The sequence below is a fragment of the Ranitomeya variabilis genome, chromosome 1, assembly GCF_051348905.1.
Source record: "Ranitomeya variabilis isolate aRanVar5 chromosome 1, aRanVar5.hap1, whole genome shotgun sequence".
NCBI lineage: Eukaryota > Metazoa > Chordata > Amphibia > Anura > Dendrobatidae > Ranitomeya > Ranitomeya variabilis.
The window spans coordinates 221,714,962-221,734,409 of NC_135232.1; the positions used below are offsets into that span (position 1 = coordinate 221,714,962).

At 44.8% G+C, this 19,448-nt stretch overlaps 1 protein-coding gene across 3 annotated transcripts in view; it reads right to left on the minus strand.

Moving 5' to 3' along the window:
* CAMKK2 (calcium/calmodulin dependent protein kinase kinase 2) overlaps positions 1 to 19,189 on the minus strand; it is a 141,678-nt gene extending 122,489 nt beyond the window's left edge. Inside the window, exon 1 of one of the 3 annotated variants that reach the window (XM_077292934.1) lies at positions 19,048 to 19,187. The gene's annotated coding sequence lies outside the window, so the exon portion shown is untranslated. Of the gene's footprint in view, positions 1 to 18,503; positions 18,631 to 19,047 lie in introns of those variants that run through there. The other 2 variants (XM_077292938.1, XM_077292941.1) reach the window with 2 other exon arrangements.
* Positions 19,190 to 19,448: the final 259 nt, after the last annotated feature.

Here is a 19,448-nt window from a genome sequence, read left to right on the forward strand (position 1 = left end):
GATTCTGTGATGACGCCCCCAGAAGTGAAGCTGGGGGGGGGGGGCATCTGTCCCAGGCACAGCTGGCAGGGGGGCGCTGTTAAATCGCCTAATGAGTCGGTCTGAAGTGTCTTCCATGGCAGCAGCATTTTGCCGCCCCCCCCCCCCCCCCCCCCCTCCGGACTGGAAGTCAACCAATCTCTGGGCCAGCTGTGAAGCTGACAGACGGAATCACAGAAACAGCACAAGTACAATTGAAGCTCTAACTGCCAGGGTCAGGGCTACATCGGCAGTGTGATCACGCTGCTGACGTCAATTGTGCTGCAAAGGCGCACATTCATGGTAAGTCCTCCAGTGGAGCTGAAGACACAGGAGATTTAGTATCAAGGCGAGTGGGAGGATGGGTGCGGACACAGCATTGTGAGGAGGATGGGTGTGGACACAGCATGAGGAGCAAGGAGGGAATGTATGCACACACATTATGGCCAGTGGGGGGGATTGGTGCGAATGCAGTATGAAGGAGTGAAAGGGGGGGAATGTATGTAGACACAGTATGGAGAGTTGAGGGGGATGTGTGAGGTGGCAGTTTGGAGGGTGAAGGGGTAAATATATGGAGGACACAGTATGAGAAGTGAGGGGGAATAGTGTGAGGAGACAGTATAGGGGGAGAAAACTGTGAGTGGGCACAGAACAGAGACTGAGTAGTATGGGGGTGAAGCATGGGGGGCAGTTAGCCAAGGGGAGTGTGATGAGGGGGCATAGTATAAAGATTGGGCCCTATAGGGGGGACATTGTGTGAGAGGATAGTGTGAAGAGGAGAAGGCAATGTAAAGAGGATGTACCATAAAAGGGACAATTTGGGGTTCTATTTTGTGCATGGAATACAGTATATTGAGGGACAATGTATTTATTCAGAGGTTAAGCATAGGGCGGATATTTTTATTTAGGTGCATTATAATGACACTGCTATTTTTAAGGGCATCGTGTGGGGATGTGCTGCAGGAGACCTGAGAATATGGAGGTCTGCAGAGGTGAAGAAAAGTGGATAAGAAAAGTCATCATGGAGTGTGTACAAGATTAAGAAAAGAAAGAGAACTCCAGAGACAACATCAACTATAAGGCACCTGTACGTAAATTTTTATTTATTATTTTTTTAGATACTGACGAATTCTCATATTTGTATTCGTGTTAGGAGAATTAACATATGAAACCTAGAAAATACCATTAATTATAAAATGAAGCACTGTAGCATGCCAATCCTAACAGTGTGTAATACACTGTCAGGATTCAGCTCTGCTTGCTGGTTCCAGCAGTCATCACATGGCCACTTCACTCATACAGGGGCTGGACCAGATGACCCAGGAGGTCCCATCCAAGTATACCATTCTATGATTCTGATTCTATGATATGCGATCTTCACATGGTCACGTGACAACTTACTGCTTCTCACTGAACATTGAGAGAATTAGAGAGAGCAAGTAGGTGGAACGTGACTACGGTAAGTATGCAAGTCGCATAAATGCTTGGTGCGGGGGGCAGGTCGCCAAACTGAATTCTTGCCCTGGGACCTGGAAAACCTAGATACACCTCCATGTGCCTCACTATCCTAGTGCTGCATCCCTCGAACACTTAATTTTTGAATTTTCAGAGTCCGTTACTTTTTTTTTGGGGGGGGGGGGGCCTTTTCCTGATGAAAATTCTGCACGCCTTGATAAAGGGTGCTCATATATTTAGGTCTCTCCCTCTCTCGTTACACAATTACACAGATTTTTAGAAAAAATACTAAAGTGTGAATGAGGTTTATTGCTAGTGACTTAGACATAGAATTTGTAAGCCATGACCAGGAGAGTTTTGCGACGCATGCGTCCTTTTTCGCCGAAAGTTGGACGCAAAAAAATGCAACTTGCTGCGTTCTCTGCGCCCAACGCTTGCGGCCAAAAAAAAGCATGCGTCGCAAAACGCAGCACAACGCATGTCCATGCGCCCCCATGTTAAATATAGGGGCGCATGACGCATGCGGCGACGCTGCGGCGCCGAACGCTAATGTGAACGTAGACTAACACAGCTTATTCTAACTTAAAGCTTCTGTGCAGCTGATGGGATCTAAATTCTGCAGAACTCTTACATCACTTTCTCCAGTGACAAGGCGCTAATGACGGGAAGCTTACATGATGGTTATCTGACATGTTTTGCCTTTTACAATCATCTTTTTCTTGAGAATTGATAAGTAACCGACAATCACCAGGGAAAGCAGACAACCAAGACAAAATTAAACATATAAGTTACAGCGGATAATAGATTCTGTTAGTCTCAAATGCCTAAATTCTGCGTATCCCGCAAGTGTTTCACAGTTGCTAATTCCTGCTGGAGGAGAATTTTCCTTCCACCACTATTGGATTCACATCTGGCTATTGTGATGGACACAGGACTAAACTAATTGAATGCATGAAAAAAAAAAAAAAAAAATGTACAACTTTGATTGGCACCCACAAGGTCCGGGGGGCATTTTATGAATAACCATCTAAGCAGTTTAATTTAAAATAATAAAAAGGCTATAGCTACATGGCGACGTGTCGTGCCACAGAAGTTTTCAGACAAGAAGCGAGACCAAAAATATCTGTGTAACTTGCTGTCGCGAGCTATTTTAGATCTGTGATTTTGACATGAAAGAGAAGATTCAACACATTTCCAATTATTTACGACACTTGTGTGGCAGGACACTGCAGGTTGCAATGCAACACCACAGGAAATCATAGTGTTCCGCAACGCGTCACCATGTGGTCTTAGCCTAAATCGGGGTTCCTTCATTTTGTAATATTTGTTTTTCCAAAAGAGATCGCAGTAAATCAAATTAAAAGAAAACCTGTAATAACAAACTATGATAGATAGATACATAGCTCTTAAAGCTAATGATACATGGTGACATGTTGCACAATACTGAAACTGCAGCGACATATTGCAACATTGGATGTAATTATTTCCTATGGGACACATTGCGACCCGTGACTGCAACAGAGTTGGAGGTGTTTCCAAATATGTTGGATTTTCTGTGGCTGGTCATAACGTTACATGAAACTCTGGTGGCACTCAACTTAGATCTATGAAAGTTTATGGATAGAATCCTTTGGAAGGAGACACCAATTATCACTGCACATTGCTGTAAAGTTGGCTGTGTGCACACGGTGCATTTTTTTATGCGTTTCTGCGGCATGCTTTCGAAGAAATGGGTCAAAAACGCTATGGAAACCTTATGCAAGCTAATTCAATGACAATCCTGAAGTACTGTACACATGATCAGTAAATTTCCTTAGAATACTTGCAGTGCGTTTTTTTTTGTGCAGCATGTCAATTCTTTGTGCCGATTCCTAGCGTTTTCCACACATTGACTTCAAATGAGCCAGTCAAATCCGCAGCAAAAACGCAGGTATAAAAATGTTTGCAGATTTGCTGCGTTGGTCAGAGCGTTGAGGGGACATGCTGTCAGCGTGACCTCGTAGAGATACTGTGACCTGCAGAGGTGACCTCAGTCTCATCAGCCGGCGCCTGTGTTCACATTTAAAAAAAAAAAAAAAATCCCATAAAATAATTACTGTATATACTCGAGTATAAGCCGAGATTTTCAGCCCTTTTTTAGGGCTGAAAGTCCCCTCTCGGCTTATACTCGAGTCATACCCAGGGGTCGGCAGGGGAGCGGGGGCTGTCTAATAATACTCACCTGCTCCCGGCGCGGTCCCTGCAGGTCCCTGGCTCCCCGGCGCCCCAGCTTCTTCCTGTACTGAGCGGTCACATGGTACCGCTCATCACCGTAATGAATATGCGGCTCCACCTCCCATAGGGGTGGAGCCACATATTCATTACTGTAATGAGCGGTAACAGTGACCGCTCAATACAGGAAGAAGCTGGGGCGCCGGGGAAGCAGGGACTGCACCGCGCCGGGAGCAGGTGAGTATAATGGGGAGCGCTGCGTGATATTCACCTGCTCCTCGTTCCGGCGCCGCTCCATCTTCAGCGTCTTCTGAAGTGACGCTCAGGTCAGAGTGCGCGATGACGTGGTTAGTGCGCACCCTTTGCCTGTCAGTGCAGAAGACGCTGAAGATGGAGCAGCGCCGGAACAAATTCAGGTGAATATTGAAAGTGCCGGGGGCCTGAGCGACGGTGAGTATGTGATTTTTTTTTTTATCGCAGCAACAGCAAATGGGGCAAGTGTCAGTATGGAGCATCTTATGGGGCCATAACATTTGTACAGCACTATATGGGGCAAGTGTCTGTATGGGGCCATAATCAACGTTTGTGCAGCACTATATGGGGCAAGTGTCTGTATGGAGCATCTTATGGGGCCATAATCGATGTTTGTGCAGTACTATATGGGGCAAATGTCTGTATGGAGCATCTTATGGGGTCATAATCAACGTTTGTACAGCATTATATGGGGCAAATATCTGTATGGAGTATCTTATGGGGCCATAACGTTTGTACAGCACTATATGGGGCAAGTGTCTGTATGGGGCCATAATCAATGTTTGTGCAGCACTATATGGGGCAAGTGTCTGTATGGAGCATCTTATGGGGCCATAATCAACGTTTGTGCAGCACTATATGGGGCAAATGTCTGTATGGAGCATCTTATGGGGCCATAATCAACGTTTGTGCAGCATTATATGGGGCAAATGTCTGTATGGAGCATCTTATGGGGCCATAATCAACGGTTGTGCAGCATTTTAAGGGGCAAATATCGTTATGGATCATCTTATGGGGCCATAATTAACGTTTGTGGAGCATTAAATTGGGCAAATGTGTCTATGGAGCATCTTATGGGGCCATTAATAACCTTTATGCAGGATTATATGGGGCATATTTTAATATGGAGCATCTTATGGGGCGATCACAAACTTTATGGAGCATTATATGGGGCTCCTGATTCAATATGGATATTCAAAAATACTTAACCTACTGATGTCTCAATTAATTTTACTTTTATTTGGTATCTATTTTTACTTTTGACATTTACCGGTAGCTGTTGCATTTCCCACCCTAGGCTTATACTCGAGTCATTAAGTTGTCCCAGTTTTTGTGGCAAAATTATGGGGGGGTCGGCTTATACTCGAGTATATACGGTACCGTATATACTCGTGTATAAGCAGAGGTTTTCAGCACATTATTTTGTGCTGAAAACACCCCCTCGGCTTATACACGAGTCACGGTACAGAAAGGCGATGGAGCAGCGGGTGACAGGAGTCGGCGGCTTCCAGCACACATCATACTCCCCTACCTGCGCACCCTCGGTGCTGGTACTGCATCTCATACCGGCCGTCCTCTTCCTGCCGAGCGATCACGTGGTACCGCTCATTAAGGTAATGATAGGTAGTAATGATAATTAAGGTAGTAATCGGAAACATGCACACAGGAATAGGGGATACGGAGGCATGCCTACAGGGACGGAACGGGGGAGGCATGCAGACAATGACAAGGAAAAGGGAAGGCCTGCAGACAATGACAGAGACAGGAGAGGCATGCAGACAGGGGAGGCATTCATACCAGGACATGGAAGGGGGAGGCATGCATACAATGACAGGGAAGGGGGAGCCATGCATAGCAGGACAGGGATGGAGGGACAATGCATGCCCGGCTTATACTCGAGTCAATAAGCTTACCCAGTTTTCCGTGGCAAAAGTAGGTGCCACTGCTTATAATCGAGTATATACGGTACATACATATTCAGATAAAAATAAAAACACATTATACTAACTGAACATTAAATCCTCAAAGCCCTCATCTCCTAGAAAATAAAAGTAAAATAAAAAAAATTTACTCACTTTAACGCGCCTAATCCCCGATGCCCTTGTCTCCTATAAAAAAAAAAATAATAATCAAAAATAATAAAACTACCATATACTAGTCCACATAATCCCGAGTGTCCCATGGTGATCTCATGTGTAGAACAGTCACATTGGGAGATGTGACTGCTCTACCGGCGATACACTGACAGGAGGTAATTGCTCCCGCAGTGTATGACTGACTTGCTGTGAGAGGTCACCGGAGTTCATCAGCTGATCAGCTCCAATCATCTCCCTTACTCATTCTCACACAGAAGTGGTGCAGTAAGTGAGAGCAATCAGTGACTGATCTTAAAATCATCAGGATCGTCGTGGGACATTATGGATTATTATCTTCTTGGTGGACAGGTGAGGAATATTGTGGTTTATTTTATTTTTGATGCAGAAGACGTTGGCGTCAGGGATTAGGCGTGTATGGGTTAATTTACAGTAGATTCAATTAAGGAGTGTCATTATTTCAAATAAAGGACTTTAGTGTGTGTGTGTGTGTTTTTATAATAACACTATGGGGTTAGTAATGGGGACAACTTGTAGACACTCCTCCATTACTAACCTGTGGGCTTGGTGTCACCTGATAATACAAAGGTGACATCAACCCCCCGCAAGTGGGAAGAGTGAGGCTAAGCACCAGATTTGGAGTATCTTATAAATACGCCTTTTCTGGGGCGGCTGAAAGCTGATGTTTTTAGCCTGGGGGGGCAATATCCATGGCCCCTTCCTAGGCTATTAATATCAGCCCATAGCTGTCTGCCTAGCCTTTGCTGGTTAGGTTTTATAGGGGGACCATATGTCAAATTTTTCCTGGGGTCTTCCTGTAAACTAGCCAGTAAAGGCTAAGCAAACAGATGTGAGAGGATATTAATAGCCTGTGAATCTTTATGACTATTGGCTCCTTCCCCGAATATTAAACATCGGCCCTCAGCTTTCCCTCTGATGGTTATGAAAATTACGTAGGAGCCCACGCAATTTTTTTTTTTCTTCATTTTTTAAATTAAGAGATGCTGTTTGGTTACAGCCTATGTAGGTTCATTCTGTTAACGCTCCTACATAGGCGCGTGTGCGTGCGTACGTGCGCGCGCGCATCTAGTTACTTACTGGCTGACACCTTTTCATTACTAACCCTAGAGCTTGGTGTCAGTGATAGCTGCTGACACCAAGTTCTAATCCCATTACTCTGATGCTGCTGCATCAAAATGGAAAAGGTGATGTTGAACCAAGAAATTACGCCACAAAATTTTTTTTTTTTTTAAATATCTTAATTTAGATAAATAAATATATTTAAAAAAAACACCTTCATTGCTGTACAAAAATGCATGCAGAAAACGCATAGAAAACTGCAACAAAATGTTCGTCTTTGCTGCCAAGAGATGCAGAAACCTTGAGGAAATTTCTGCAAGCAAATACTCAATGTGCGCACATAGCCTTACTGGCCAGTGTAAGCCCAGAAGACACTGCACATAGAAATGAATAAATCTGAATTTATCCATCACTCCCACTTAGCAGGAAGCATAATCTGACATATGCTGCAAAAACTGGCAGAGAAGCAATTGAGAACAAATAGAGAATTAGCCCACACAATACAAACAGCCTCCCACACTGGCTCTTATTGAAAGCATAAGGTACTTAAAGGGATACAAACTCAAAATATAAAGAAATAAAAAACTGTCAGTCTACAAACTTCTAAAATAATCATTATCCAATTCATTAAGACTGGCAGTTTGTATAACGATGAATTCGGCGCATCTTTCAGCTGCCGTGCAACACTGCCACACATGTATTCTAGCCATAGTCTGGTGTAAGTTATGATAAATTTGTCCGACGTTCAGCAGGCCCTTACTGGCGGCACTCTGCCCACTTTTCATAAGCTTAAATGAGCTAGCCAGGAATTGTGTAAAAACAGTTGCAACATTTTTGCTCAAGTTTGAAAATTCTGGTGAAAACTGAAAAACTGGGACTAGAGATGGGAGATCCAATTCATTGGCTTGGTCTGTAGTCTGTGACCCGGAGTCCTTTATACATCCTCTTCTCCCAACTCTCCTTTTGATTAACCAAGCAGAGGTGACGTTGTGTGTGTGTGTGTGTGTGCGCTTCACACTGCAATGATGATATCACATCAGCCCGGCTAATCAAAATGAGAGCCAGGAGCTAAGCAGATTGACAGGTCTCTCATCCAGCAGTCACAGATCACTGACCCGGACAATGGACCGCAGTCCTGCAAATTGATTCTCCCATCTTTAATTGGGACCTTAGACAAAGGAAGCAGATGTACAGCTTCTCTTAGAGTATGTTCCCACGGTCAGTACATGCTACGGGTTGGACGCTGTGTACATCCACAGCATCCAACCCGCAGCAGCCAGATGTTACAGCATAGTGTATTGAATTTCAAGAAATCTCATCTCCACAATGCGTGCACGGACGCCTCCGACTTCACTGCGGAGACGGACACGTGGCGCATCTTTCCAGACTGCAGCATGTCCATTTATCTTGCGGAGACGCTCAGTCTCTGCAAGACAAATATCACAGGTCCAATGTATAGGGCGCAGTGATTCCGCACGGTTCAATGAACACATGCGGAATCACCTGCGTTCAAAAGCCGGCAGCGCTTTGGAAGGAGCGGGCAAGTGCTGCGCCCAAAGCGCTGCCGATTACTGACCGTGGGGACGTAGCCTTAATCCCCTTCTGAGGTTTGAAGTTCAATTCTCTTGATCAGCTAGAGTAGCGGAGGGAGACTTCTGATGTAGCAGAGTGCCTACGACCAAGAACGTTTCTGACCTCAATTCTGGGAGATAGATAGATAGATAGATAGATAGATAGATAGATAGATAGATAGATAGATAGATAGATAGATAGATAGATAGATAGATAGATGCCTGTTGGTCAGGCAAGGTTTTCCTACCAATGATGATAATAATATGTAATAGTCGATGGCTATAATGTTCATGTCGATGATGCACAAAACTGAATAATGATGAATTTTTCATTAGGCTCCAATCAGAAAAAAAACACAATAACAAAAAAAAGTCCACAAGAAGGCTGTAAAATACTGCCTGGCACCAAAACTGTCATATTGTTCGTTACACTGCATGCTCAACCATTTTTAACCCTTATATGTGCTAACAAGGGTTGAACACCTAAGGCCTCAATGTGAAAAATTAAAAAGGTGTTGGCCACTACCTGGAAAACCCAATTTTTAATGAAGTAGTGCAGATACTCATCTACCGCACCAGCTCTGTTCTAATCATGTCAGTGCCGGATCTCCTAGGGCTCACACGACATTGTTATTAGACTTGTTTTATTGCTATTAGGCTGCTGTGCTCTTAAGCCTAAAGGTACCTTCACAGTAAGCGACTTTGCAGTGAGAACGACGACGATCCGTGACGTTGCAGCGTCCTGGATAGCGATCTCGTTGTGTTTGACACGCAGCAGCGATCTGGATCCCGCTGTGATATCGCTGGTCGGAGCTAGAAGTCCAGAACTTTATTTCGTCGCTGATCACCCGCTGTCATCGCTGGATCGGTGTGTGACACCAATCCAGCGATGTGTTCACTTGTAACCAGGGTAAATATTGGGTTACTAAGCGCAGGGCCACGCTTAGTAACCCGATATTTACCCTGGTTACCATTGTAAAAGTAAAAAAAAACACTACATACTCACCTTCTGATGTCTGTCACGCCCCCCGCCGGCGGCTTCCCTGCACTGAATGTGTCAGCGCCGGCCGGCCGTAAAGCAGAGCACAGCGGTGACGTCACCGCTGCTGCCGGCGCTGACACATTCAGTCAGTGCAGGAAGCTCTCGGCAGCAGCGCGTAACCCTGTGGACGCCGGGGGACGTGACAGACATCAGAAGGTGAGTATGTAGTGTTTTTTTTTTACTTTTACAATGGTAACCAGGGTAAATATCGGGTTACTATGCGCGGCCCTGCACTTAGTAACCCGATTTTTACCCTGGCTACCCGGGTGCTGCAGGGGGACTTCCGCATCGTTGAAGACAGTTTCAACGATGCCGAAGTCGTTCCCCTGATCGTTGGTCGCTGGAGAGAGCGGTCTGTGTGACAGCTCCCCAGCGACCATACAACGACTTACCAACGATCGCATCGCTGGTAGTGATCGTAGGTAAGTCGTTTAGTGTAACGGTACCTTAAGAAGTGAAGGCAGCAGCCTATTAGTGGATGCCAATGTCAAGCGAGCCCCAAGTGACCTAGCACCAACACCACCAGGGGAGACTATGTTATTTTTTAAGGGGGAAAACTTCATTTAAAAAAGGGGGGTTCCCAATAGTGGACAACCCCTATTAACAGTCAAACAAATTGCTTGGACAATTGATTGACATTGCTGATCTAGGAGACACTGCCGGATCACTAAGTCAAGGCTGAAAGTGTCCAAGACTGCAGTAATGCCAAGGACGAGGGTATAGTAAAAAAAACACACCTGTATTGTAGCCCGTGTCGTCACCCAAAATATTAAGTACCATATACAGAGGTGCTCAACATCCAATAGTCAGTAACATAAGACCCAATTTATTGGTAACTTTCATAAAACAACGCATTTCGGTTCAACATTACAGAAAGTTGCCATAACAACCACATTATGTATATAGCTAATGCTCCTACAAGGTGTGAACAGTGCCTTAGGGTACATATATTTAGGACTTAGATCTACAGCGCAACCTATGTGGAAGAAATGCAGCCAAATTGCTGTGTGCTTTCATCAAGTTTGCTAGTCTGCAGCGATATTGCGTATTATTAATTGACATTCAACAATAACCAGTTTGTGCTGCAGATTTTCTTCGCAGCAAGAGATACGAGATTTAGTAAAAATCAGCGACAATGCTGCTACTCCCCCCAGAAAATCTGTTGCAAATCTGGCCATCGTGGACGTTCACAAGTTTTCGAAATGCAGTATATCGATGTTGCCATCATTTATGGTTTTGTTCTCCTTCAAAGAGACGCAGTTTAAATTTTCTGATTATCAGCTGTTCTCGCCAGAGAAAGTTTCCACTGGCCATCCATGCCCTCTGCAAGGAGAACGCAGGAAAAATGTATTCAATGCATGGGTTTAATCTGCCAGACCAGGATTCGGTCTTTTGTAGCTGTTCTCGGCTGCCTTGTAGACGTGATCGATGGAGAACACAGATGGGGATGTATGCGATATGTATACACCCAAGCCTGCCAATCCCTGGTGAACTTCTGTAAGGCGTTATTTTTTCAAAAATAAACGTGGTATTAACCGCTTGAGCTATGGCCTCTTTCATAGGAATAACATCTGTTTTCCAATGTTTAGCTAATAGGAGTCTTGTGGATAACACAGTATGAGCCGCTACCGCTCTAGAGCACGGGGGGGGAATGCATGTAGGTTTTAGAGGAGCAGCGCCACCTCGGGAGTCGGCTCCATACAAGTGTTGTGAGTGAAGCAGCGCCCACTGGAAGGCCACGTCCTTGCTGAATACACTTGTATGGAGAGAGGCTGTGACCAATAGACCGGCTCTGCCCGGGTGTATGCATATCGCATACATCGCCACCATTCCCAGCTCAGAAACCGGCGAATCCCCGCAGCGCACAGTGCCTGCGCTGGGGGGACTCAAAAGTCTGAAGTCACAGAGAGTGACTGCACACTTTTCATTTTACCCCGGACAATCCCTTTAATTGACAAACACCACTTAATGAATTGTGTGTTTTACGCCAGTCTTAATGAATCGCCCTCACAACCTTTATAAGGCCAAGTTCACATTACTGTATGTTCAGTCCGAGTACAGTCTGTGAAAAAAAAAATTAGTCTTGTTACCGGTAATTCGTGAAGAATGAGGCTCCGAATATTTCTGTGTACAGGAAAACCCTTTAGCTTCCTAGGTTTGAGGCCCCAAACATTTTGTCCTGCACAGATGGTTTTACCTCCTCTTCCTCAACCCCCATAGTGCTCCTCACCATACCAATTAATTCCTGTATGTCTTCGGAGGACTAATACTATTTTTTATTATCAGATTTGGGGGTGGAAGTGGAACCCTCATTCTCCCATATATCCTCTGAGTCTGAAGTAAGTACTTCGCCAGAGTCTGAATCAGACTCCACAGGTGCTATCTTCCTCTTTTTTGTTGGAGGGGGCTGTGGTAATAAGGTCTGAGAAGGGCAGATTCTGAAGACTGGACCCCCTGAACTGGGTTGTTCAGTATACAACACCTTGTCAGGGCAGGACTGGACATGGAGACGGGAGCAGCTATGGAGGGAGGAGAGTGGAGCCCCCGACCCAGCTGCCCGGCTGTAGGTAAGCAAACGCTGGGTACTCCCGATCGCCGGCCACGGCAGCACCAACAGAGGACCTCTTCAAGCCCCACAGGGGACAGGAAAAACACTGGTGGTTGCAGGAAGGGAAGGGTATTTAACCTCTTTGTGTTTCCTTTCCCCCCATTAGGGCTGGAAGACATCCTCCGATGCTGCAGCCATGGAAGGTGACTGGAGAAAGTGATAGTACTCGAACCAGTGATATTCAATTTGGCTGCTCAGAGACAGATTATTTTTTTCTGATCATGGATCAAATCGGCTCTTGAAAAAAAAAAAATTGCAATAAACAGTGATTTTGGATGAGACTCGCTTATTCAAGTCTATTGGTGCTCAAATACAGTACAGACCAAAAGTTTGGACACACCTTCTCATTTAAAGATTTTTCTGTATTTTCATGACTATGAAAATTGTACATTCACACTGAAGGCATCAAAACTATGAATTAACACATGTGGAATTATATACTTAACAAAAAAGTGTGAAACAACTGAAATTATGTCTTATATTCTAGGTTCTTCAAAGTAGCCACCTTTTGCTTTGATGACTGCTTTGCACACTCTTGGCATTCTCTTGATGAGCTTCAAGAGGTAGTCACTAGGAATGGTCTTCCAACAATCTTGAAGGAGTTCCCAGAGATGCTTAGCACTTGTTGGCCCTTTTGCCTTCACTCTGCGGTCCAGCTCACCCCAAACCATCTCGATTGGGTTCAGGTCTGGTGACTGTGGAGACCAAGTCATCTGGCGTAGCACCCCATCACTCTCCTTCTTGGTCAAACAGCCCTTACACAGCCGGGAGGTGTGTTTGGGGTCATTGTCCTGTTGAAATATAAATAATGGTCCAACTAAACGCAAACCGGATGGAATGGCATGCCGCTGCAAGATGCTGTGGTAGCCATGCTGGTTCAGTATGCCTTCAATTTTGAATAAATTCCCCAACAGTGTCACCAGCAAAGCACCCCCACACCATCACACCTCCTCCTCCGTGCTTCACGGTGGGAACCAGGCATGTAGAGTCCATCCATTCACCTTTTCTGCGTCGCACAAAGACACGGTGGTTGGAACCAAAGATCTCAAATTTGGACTCATCAGAAGAAAGCACAGATTTCCACTGGTCTAATGTCCATTCCTTGTGTTCTTTAGCCCAAACAAGTCTCTTCTGCTTGTTGCCTGTCCTTAGCAGTGGTTTCCTAGCAGCTATTTTACCATGAAGGCTTGCTGCACAAAGTCTCCTCTTAAGGGTATGTGTCCACGTTCAGGATTGCATCAGGATTTGGTCAGGATTTTACATCAGTATTTGTAAGCCAAAACCAGGAGTGGAACAATTAGAGGAAAAGTATAATAGAAACATATGCACCACTTCTGCATTTATCACCCACTCCTGGTTTTGGCTTACAAATACTGATGTAAAATCCTGACCAAATCATGATGCAATCCTGAACGTGGACACATACCCTTACAGTTGTTGTAGAGATGTGTCTGCTGCTAGAACTCTGTGTGGCATTGACCTGGTCTCTAATCTGAGCTGCTGTTAACCTGCGATTTCTGAGGCTGGTGACTCGGATAAACTTATCCTCAGAAGCAGAGGTGACTCTTGGTCTTCCTTTCCTGGGGCAGTCCTCATGTGAGCCAGTTTCTTTGTAGCACTTGATGGTTTTTCCCACTGCACTTGGGGACACTTTCAAAGTTTGCCCAATTTTTCGGACTGACTGACCTTCATTTCTTAAAGTAATGATGGCCACTCGTTTTTCTTTACTTAGATGCTTTTTTCTTGCCATAATACAAATTCTAACAGTCTATTCAGTAGGACTATCAGCTGTGTATCCACCAGACTTCTCCACAAAACAACTGATGGTCCCATTCCCATTTATAAGGCAAGAAATCCCACTTATTAAACCTGACAGGGCACACCTGTGAAGTGAAACCATTCCCGGTGACTACCTCTTGAAGCTCATCAAGACAATGCCAAGAGTGTGCAAAGCAGTCATCAAAGCAAAAGGTGGTTACTTTGAAGAACCTAGAATATAACTCACAAGATCTCCTTCTCTACTCCCCTCTTATCTCCTCTTCTCACAATCGTATACAAGATTTCTCTCGCGTATCACCCCTACTCTAGAACATTCTACCACAACACATCAGACTCTCGCCTACCATCAGAATCTTCAAAAAGAATCTGAAGACCCACCTCTTCCGACAAGCCTACAACCTGCAGTAACCACCGATCAACCAACCGCTGCACGATCAGCTCTATCCTCACCTACTGTATTCTCACCCATCCCTTGTAGATTGTGAGCCTTCGTGGGCAGGGTCCTCACTCCTCCTGTACCAGTTATGACTTGTATTGTTTAAGATTATTGTACTTGTTTTTATTATGTATACCCCTCCTCACTTGTAAAGCGCCATGGAATAAATGGCGCTATAACAATAAATAATAATAATAATAATATTATAAGACATAATTTCAGTTGTTTCACACTTTTTTTGTTAAGTATATAATTCCACATGTGTTAATTCATAGTTTTGATGTCTTCAGTGTGAATGTACAATTTTCATAGTCATGAAAATACAGAAAAATCTTTAAATGAGAAGGTGTGTCCAAACTTTTGGTCTGTACTGTATACCGTAAATAATCCCATCAGTGTGTCGCTATCCGATTACGGACTGCACTGCATGGACCAGCCATGGGTCTCCTGGACCAAATGACAGCCTCATAAGCATGGCCCTGAGCACTTCTTGGGGCTTTTCCCTATAAACTTTATTTAACTTTTAAATAATTTTGATAATTGAAAACCTATTTTCTACTTGACAATTTTTTTTTTTTTTTTTTTAAATAAAGCAACAAAATATTAACCCTTTCTTAAATGCTTTAATGGTTTTCCACACTTTCCAATGTTTGTCCCAAACTCCAGCCACGTTAAAGTGTTAGAAGCATTTTTATTTTGTGGCCCCTGGGTGCCACCTTCTCCTCATTTCCGACTCCCTGCAGCTCCTACATGGTTTCACTGAAGAGAATCTGAGAAGGTGAATTACGTTCCCCCCTTTCTAATGTTAAAAGCTACATTTCCCTTGAGCCATCTGTGCTTCACAACCCTCTGATTACTTTCAGTCTCTCATTTCAGCTTCTCCATTTTTATTCATGTACTGTAGGTTGTGTGTGAAGCATTGTGCCAAGAACAGATGGCGGAGAAGCAGCACTGCTAGTAAAGTCTTCCATGCTTCGCGGGACCGAGTTTTTTGCTGTAGGGCACCACCCTGCACTTACAGAACGTCTCTAGCACACATCCTTGGTATTGTAAGCCATATAATAAAGGGAATGCATATGGGCATGCTCGTCCTGCCATGAAGAACTACGGCAGGATGTAACCAGTGGCAACCCTGCAAATATTGGTAGAGAGTTATTAAAAATGATGCCGTTTGGAATACTGACGTCAATTACATTCCAAATTCATCCTTAAAGGGGTTGTCCGGTATTTGGCTACAAGTCTGTAGTCACTCCATGTGACTACAACCCCTGGCAAAAATTATGGAATCACCTGCCTTGGAGGATGTTCATTCAGTTGTTTAATTTTGTACAAAAAAAAAAAAGCAGATCACAGACATGGCACAAAACTAAAGTCATTTCAAATGGCAACTTTCTGGCTTTAATAAACACTAAAAGAAATCAAGAACAAAAAAAATTTGGTAGTCAGTAATAGTTCCTTTTTAGAACAAGCAAAGGGAAAAAAAATTATGGACTCACTCAATTATGAAGAAAAAAAATTATGGAATCACCCTCTAAATTTCAATTCCCAAAACTAACACCTGCATCAAATTAGATCTGCTAGTTAGTCTGCATCTAAAAAGGAGTGATCACATCTTGGAGAGCTGTTGCACCAAGTGGACTGACATGAATCATGGCTCCAACATGAGAGATGTCAATTTAAACAAAGGAGAGGATTATCAAACTCTTAAAGAGGGTAAATCATCACGCCATGTTGCAAAAGATGTTGGTTGTTCACAGTGAGCTGTGTCTAAAATCTGGACCAAATACAAACAACATGGGAAGGTTGTTAAAGGCAAACATACTGGTAGACCAAGGAAGATATCAAAGCGTCACCGGAAACTTAAAGCAATATGTCTCCAAAGCAGGAAATGCACAACAAAACAAATGAGGAATGAATGGGTGGAAACTGAAGTCAACGTCTGTGACCAAACTGTAAGAAACCTCCTAAAGGAAATGGGATTTACATACAGAAAAGCTAAACGAAAGCCATCATTAACACCTAAATAGAAAAAAACAAGGTTACAATGGGCTAAGGAAAAGCAATCGTCGACTGTGGATGACTGGATGAAAGTCATATTCCGTGATGAATCGCGAATCTGCATTGGGCAAGGTGATGATGCTGGAACTTTTGTTTGGTGTCGTTCCAGTGAGATTTATAAAGATGACTGCCTGAAGAGAACATGCACATTTCCACAGTCATTGATGATATGGGGCTGCATGTCAGTAAAGGCACTGGGGAGATGGCTGTCATTATATCTTCAATAAATGCACAAGTTTATGCTGATATTTTGGACACTTTTCTTATCCCATCAATTGAAAGGATGTTTGGGGATGATGAAATCATGTTTCAAGATGATAATTGTTGTGAATTCTGCTCTTGGGTTCCCTCCGGTGGTTGTTGGTAGTAATGCAGTTGTCCCTGGGTTACAATCCTGGGCAGGTGTCCCTGCTGATTGCAGCTCTGACTGGGATATTTAGGTGTGCAGGATTCATTAGCCCTTGCCAGTTGTCCATTGTTCTTAGAGGTTTTGCATCTCTGGTTCCTCCAACCCTGCTGCCAAATCAGCAAAGATAAGTGTCTGGTTTTGTTCCTACAGCACACATGCTGTGTGCTTTACAATTCAGTACTATTCAATGTTTTTTCTTGTCCAGCTTAGACTGTGTTTGGATATTTCAGTCAAGTTGGATTCTCAGGAGATGCAGATATACATTCCATGTCTTTAGTTAGATGGTGGAATTTTTGTATTATCTGCTGTGGATATTTTTAGGGTTTTAATACTGACCGCTTAGTATTCTGTCCTATCCTTTCCTATTTAGCTAGCGTGGCCTCTTTTGCTAAATCCTGATTTCTGCCTGCGTGTGTCTTTCCTCTAATACTCACAGTCAATATTTGTGGGGGGCTGCCTATCCTTTGGGGTTCTGCTCTGAGGCAAGATAGAATTCCCATTTCCATCTATAGGGGTATTTAGTCCTCCGGCTGTGTCGAGGTGTCTAGGATGTGTTAGGTACACCCCACGGCTACTTCTAGTTACGGTGACAGTTTAGGGTTTGCGGTCAGTACAGGTTCCACCTACTCCTGAGAAAGTCTCATGCGGCTCCAAGGTCACCGGATCATAACAGATAATGCTTCCTGCCATAGAGCAAAAACTGTGAAAACATTCCTTGAAAAAAGGAAATAGTCCGGATCTCAATCCAATTGAAAATCTTTAGTGGAAGTTGAAGAAAATGGTCCATGACAAGGCTCCAACCTGCAAAGCTGATCTGGCAACAGCAATCAGAGAAAGTTGGAGCCAGACTGATGAAGAGTACTGTTTGGCACTCATTAAGGCTGGTTTCACATTAGCGTTTGTTGGAGCTGCGGAGGGCTGCGCACTTCCTCCGTGAAGCCCCGCCCTTAGCCGCACCTCCACCTCTAGCTCCGCCTACTTAGTCCATGCCTCAGAGACTGCAAGCTGTTATAAAAGCCAGAGGTGGTACAACAAAATACTAGTGATGTGTCGGAGTGGTTTTTTGTTTGTTTTTCATGATTCCATAATTTTTGCCAGGGGTTGTACTCACATCGAGCACACTGCACACTGTGAGGATTCTATAGAGCTGAGAGCGTGATCACAAATACGTGATTTGTATACATGCAGTCACATGCCGACTAGACGTTCTCAGCGTCGCTCAATAACAGTGCATTGAGAGAGGCCAGACATGTCTACTTGGAATGTGTCTGGGAGTATGCAAATAGCATACTTATAGTCACATGACAACTGGCTATTGGCACCAGCACAGGAGAATCCTTACAGTGTGTGATGTTAACCCACTCCCCAGTGTGTGATGTTAACAGCTGGGAGAAAACATTATTTTAATAGGAAACACTACATCTTCAAGTGTCTGCAGTTTATAGGGTTAACCGTGTCCTAGGGCTACGACATACAGTGCGCGTTTTCCATACCAGCCTTATCTCCTTTGCCAGCAGCAGATAGACCCCGTTGGCAGACAGTTCCCACGGCTTCAGGAAGGATTTTTCCGCCCTGGATCTATTTCTGCGTTTCCCACTCCTGTCTCTTTTCCGGTGATTTCCCTCCCAGACACCAGTGATTCCCGCAGCATCTGGCTACAATTCCCTATGACCCCCCCAGGCAGGACACCCTAACACCATCAGCACCGACCTCCAGCCCGCAGCAGCTCCTAGCAACCAGCGATACCCGGCGTGCCAGCCTGGAGTGGGCGGCCAGGCTCCTCCGTACACGTCTGTCACCATCCTGGGGCATAATGGCCAGAACACACATTACATAGATGATGAAACGGGTCCAATCCCCCAAAAATGGAAACTGAAGACCACACTGACGCCATCGACTAGTAGCAGCCTTCTGCTGCTGAACTACAACTCCCAGCATGCACTGGCAGAACCCCATGAGGGGATGCATACTACCCGCAGCACTAATCCTGGGCACCATAAGCCACCATTGGTGTGAACTCTGCCCAACTCCTCACCCTCAGTCCTGCACCACCAGCCCACACTAGCCGACATGTCCACTGTGTACAAGGTGCTGCTGCTCCAGCTCTGCCCGGATTCCCTCTAAGGTGTGCGGTCACTTTAAGAAGATGCAGCTGGATGCGAGGAGAAGTCAGAGAGGCACAGCCTACAGAAAGCGGCCGGGCATCACCGTCTACCGGGAGGGAGGGACGCAGCCGGCAGTGCTCCGCTCTTACCTGCCTCCCTGGTGACTGGCAGCCGGGCACACCGAGCATCTCACCCTGCCAGGGCAGCACTTCCAGCCGCTCGTGGAGGTCGCCCGATGATTGGCTGCTCCGGACTTCCCCCATTGTATCGTCCCCCGGCTCCTAGCGCGCTGCTGAGTGGCCCAGATGTGCGCGGATGTAAGGACCGCTCTGATTGGCCCAATCACTGCGTTTTCCCTGAGCGCAATGACATTAACTCCTCAGCTGCCGGTTTGGCGAAACCTAAGGCTCCTAGAGCATTGGCCGTCAACAGGGGGCGCTCTATTTAATTAGACCAATCGGCTTCTTTGCCTGATTTGGGGGAAGTTTGTCTTTTTGCTTCAATGTGAGGAAAAGTTAACCCCTTAAACACCAGATTTTTTTTTTTATTT